Below are 5,138 nucleotides of genomic sequence, written 5' to 3'. Positions count from 1 at the left end.
TGCCCTCAATTCCACAGGGCCTGCAAAAGGGAGCTCCTCCACCAGGCATTCACTTGAGGCCAACCGACTCAACATCTGCTGGTCAATATTATGATGAATCTCCATCTGGTGACATTATTGCATAAAAGGCAGTTCCGTCACCATTTAGCGCACTTCATAATTATTCAATATCAGGGTTATGAACTGTTGTAGCGTTTGAAAATTTGTGAACAGAATACTATTTTCATTTGGATTTTATAGGCATCTTCACTGGTCACTTCCTTTGTTGACGACTAAGGAGGAACAGGGAACCTCTGAAATGGGAGCAACCAGGCCGTCACCCCGGCCTAGGTTATACCATTATTGCACATACTGGAGTGAGGCGGGGGAGATCTATTGCTGACGTGGCTGATGACACGGCTGCACAACCCCTTTGCAAAGGCAGTGCGGAACACCTGGGGAAGGGTGGATCAAAACCCTTGAAATAAATGCCACAAAGTTGGAGCATCAGCTGGGGATTCAACTCACTGGGAAATAGCTGGAACAGTGAGGTGCAGATAAGGCCATGAATTAGTCTGATTGAGTTAAGGGCTAGAATTGCCAGTCCCCCCCTCCCCATGAATGCAAGGCCCCACTACCACGAGACCCTATCCCCCCCAAACACCAATCAGCTAACCAGTGGAGGGACTTACCAGATGATGTTGCTGGTGCCTCACAGGAAGTGGCATCCTCATCACATAAGCAACTTCCAGGGGATGCTCTGGCATTTTTATCACAGTGTTTTTGCGCAAATATCAGAACATTGCCTCGTGCCCAAACCTGCCTTATTCAGCTTTTGCTGTGATATTGCATTCAAGTTGCTTCCTGCTTTTATATGTATTCCTTTAACTTGCATTTGTCGTTTATTATGTACCGTCCTGCTCTTCGGTAATTCCCTAAGGGCAGGAGTAATATAGCTAGTTTAAGGAGCTTGTCTTTTCTACATTTTGGCCATTAATAAAATGCATTCCTCTGTTATCTGATTAGCTTTGGCTGGATTACTATGATAGTTAACTTTTGTTTTGAGCGACTGGAAAAAGACGCCTGGAAATTCACACCCAAAGTCACCTTCAGGGGGAGTCGTGGGGGTTCAGTTAGATCAGCCAGGCTGGAGGTCAGACATGCCCGTGCCAGCAAGAGCGTTGGCATGGCAGGGCTGTTTTTTCAATTAAAAAAGTTTTCCTTCAAGATACGTCTGTTTATTGATGGTGATCAGCTGGATCCTCACACTGTGAAGTCACAACAATATGATAATAAAAGTATTCAAAAGTTAATTTAAAAGTGTCTTCTTTTATTCAAGTTGCCTATATTTTTCTGTATTGATAGGTGACTATGTTCCAGTATTAAATACCTTGTTTCACCTTAGCTTTGGCACACCATATTATTTCTAAAAAGAACTGAGCAAAAAAAAACAACCAACAGTCATCATAAACAGAAGAACAACCCCCTTCCTATACATCTAATCTATTCAAAATGCCTACCAGCACAGACAAAAGGCATAATTCCCAAGCGGTGTAATAATCTGCATTACTTGGATCCAATCCGTTCCATTATGTTGCAGATCCACAGAACACCACTGTAACATACATATTTGTTCTTTGTCTCCAGAAACTTCCAGGTGATGCTCTGGCATTTGGTAAACATTTCTATGGTAGAAGCCGATTTTACCATAGAGTTTTTTGCCCAAATATCAGAACACTGTCCTAACATTGCTGGTTTGATGTCACTTCCTATGTGATGGCAGCAATGTGGCCTGGGTCTTGATTCTGCAAGGATCCCAACATCCCCAGCCGGTTGCCAGGAGGGCCCTGGGAGCCCAGCCACTGGCTGCCTCCGCCAGGCAAAGAAGGGCTCCTTTGGACTGTTTGTCCACCCAAGAGAACATTATTTTTGCAGACAGCAAAGCATTCATGAAGAAGCACAAATGAATTTACCAAATGAGAATGACAGGGGGTGTTTACTTTTTTAAAAATAATGCAGAATCCAGGAACAACCCATTTTTACCCTACCCTTCTTAACACCCCTCCCCCCAAAAAAACCCCTAGTGATATGACATCAATAGGCAGGTACAGATTTCTATTCATTTTTAAAACATCAAATTCTTGGGATTTGCCTGCAAATCTCAGGGTTCCCTTAGGGGTGGAAAGGGGGTGGGGATGGCAAGCTGGGGCAGCAGCCTTGGGCAGGAGGTCTGGTGTGGCTACCCAGCCTGTCCAGCCAAATGGCTCGGGCTCTAGCCACTGAAGCAGGGCAGAGATCATTTATCCTCCAGCTCTCTGCCTCCAAAAGGCCCCCCATTCTACCGCACCCCCCCTCCCCGCCTTCTTGCACACCAAGCAAATTTTTGACCCAAGATCTAAACAGGTCTTCAGATGGCTTTTCTAGGAGGAGCTTTAGTTCCTCTACAATCACCTTTCGTGCTCTAACTACATCCCCAAAATACCTCTGCTGTTGTGTCCTTGGCAGACAGCAACGTCAGGGCCTCACATAAGGGCACATTTCATATCCTCAAGGGCCAGACCAGCTTGTAAAAAAATCAGCTACTGAATAACACGATACTGCAGAAAGGCTAAAGCTCATGCTTTTTTCTCACTCTTGTTATCTGCAGCTAAAGCAGTGGTTCCCAACCTCTGGTAGGGGGACCAGGACCAGGACCGGTCCGTGGCTCCTCCTCGTCCTTCTCCCTGGCTGCTGCCTCGGGGGCTGCCCTGCCACTCTGCCACCAGCTCACCTTTGGTGTTCTCCAGCGGCCGCCATGGCTGGGGCTTCCCCTGAGTGTGGCACTGTGCAGCTGCTGCTGGCAGCGGGAAGTCAGGGGCGCCGGTGGGAAAGCAAGCGGAGCAGGGGCTCAGGTGGCAGCGGCGACATCCCTCGGCAAAAGACTACCCCCCCCGACCCTCAGTAAAATTGTCATGTTGACTGGTCCCCAGTGATAAAAAGTCTGGGGACCACTGAGCTAAAGGACAGTGATGGCTTGGCAACAGTCCGCATGGCCTAGGAATCAAACAGAAGAATCAGGGGAAGAGAAGCCTAGAAAAGAAGGGGCCAGGGGTGGCTGGCAGGACTGAGAAAGGAGTGAGAGGATGCAGACTGAGGCTGCTAAAAAGGCTCGGTAACATGGGATGGGAACTGCATCTCATTCTAGGAAAGGCATATCTGGTTCAGTTTGGAAACTCCAGGAGAAAAGCAATACAGAAGTTGAGGAAGCAGCAGCAATAAATCCAGAATGGTTTTAACATTCAAAAATATCTCCAAATACACTCTTTTGGCACTATGTTTCTAACAGGGATGGGCAATTTGGCTCAGATATGCCCAAAATGTATGAATCAAAGCTGATTCAAGTACTTTTTGGGCTTATCTGAGCCGAATCGAACATCCTATATATTTAAAGCCAGACAAATCAGAGAAGCCTGAAGCCATCTGGGCATGATTCAGCTGATTCAGGTACTGAAAGCCCCCACCAAACAGCTGGCCCTTAGGGCTTTCTCCTCCACAGATCCCACCAAGGCTGTGCAGACTAGAGCCCTGTGCCCTGCCTCCCTGGCCCTCCTGGGGCCAGCTGCAGCCAGCAAAGTGTGGAGCTGACAGGCCAGCTCCACCACCCTCCCCATCCAAGGCTGCAGTCCCCTTGCCTCTTTAGCCCCCTAACAGCTGGCTGCAGTCTGAGATTCGGAAGAGGGAGGGGGTGCAGAGCTGACCTGTGATCTCTGCACCCTGCCTCCCTGACCCTCCTGGAGCCAGCTCAGCAGACCCCAAGCTTGTCTGCTGTGTGGGAAGGGCTGGTTTGGGGCCTTTAAATGGGATCTAGTTCCCTTTACATATCTCCCAAGCTGCCAAACAGCTGATCCCTGGAGAGGCTTTTCACCGTAGCAGCATCAGCTGCTGATTCAGCTAAATTGATTTGCTGCACTCAAATCGGTGTGCCAAATCAGTCAGTTGATTCAAGTTTCATGGAATCAGGAAAACTCAAATCTGAAAAGTAACCAAACTTCCAGGTGCACATCAATAGTTTCCAATAGACCAGGTAGCCCAGGATAAAGACGCCCAGGAGCTCTTTCTGACACCACAGGCAAGGATGGCTTCAACGCTGACAGCTGTCCTGTTTGTCCAAGAAGAGGCATTCCAGTGCTGCCTTGCGGAGTCTGAACAGTCCTACGCAGAAGCAAAATCCTGCCAGGCCCAGGAAGGACACTTTGACCCCCAACACAAATGCCATCTGCTTTCAGATTTGATCGGAGCTTGAGGCAAGGAACATTTGCACGTCTGTTGCACTTCCCACACACCACTGCAAATGTGAATCTAAGAAGTGACACTGGTTCAGATCCCATAAGCCAGGGGTAGTCAAACTGCGGCCCTCCAGATGTCCATGGACTACAATTCCAAGGAGCCCCCTGCCAGCGAATGCTGGCAGGGGGCTCCTGGGAATTGTAGTCCATGGACATTTGGAGGGCCGCAGTTTGACTACCCCTGCCATAAGCCAAGACAGGAATTCATTTGAGGCAGGATGCTTGCAGGAGGAGATTCTCACTCAACATTGATAAAGCAGGACTCAAAGGAGTAGCCGTGTTGGTCTGAAGTAGAGTCCAGTCGCACCTTTAAGACCAACAAAGATTTATTCAAGGCCTGAGCTTCCGAGTGCAAACACTCTTCTTAGGCACTGTCATGATGGTCAGTTCTTAGTCTGACGAAGAGTGCTTGCACTCAAAAGCTTACGCCTTGAATACATTTTTGTTGGTCGTAAAGAGGCCCCTGGACTCGGATTCTATAATAATAATGTTATTATCCTACCCTTCCCGGTTGGGTCAGTGAGCAATTGAAAATGGCCAGTTTTAAGCAATTCTGAAAGTGGGGCTCTAGTTGATGTTCAATCCCCATCCCTAAACTTCTAAAACCAGGCAGGGGGGCACAGGTGGAATAAGCCTGCTTTCGGTGTCAGAGAGCATGAAACGCAACTGCAGGATCACAACCACTTAGAGCAGCGGTTCTCAACTTTCCTAATGCCACGACCCCCTTTGGGTTGCCGAGGCAGCCGCAGCCTCCACAACAAGAAAGGGGGGCATAGCATTAGGGAGAGAGGGAAGGAAAGAAAGGAAGACGACATAGGCAACTCTGGGGCTGTT

The sequence above is a fragment of the Paroedura picta genome, chromosome 7 (assembly GCF_049243985.1).
Source record: "Paroedura picta isolate Pp20150507F chromosome 7, Ppicta_v3.0, whole genome shotgun sequence".
NCBI lineage: Eukaryota > Metazoa > Chordata > Lepidosauria > Squamata > Gekkonidae > Paroedura > Paroedura picta.
Note: the sequence above shows the minus strand (reverse complement) of the source record.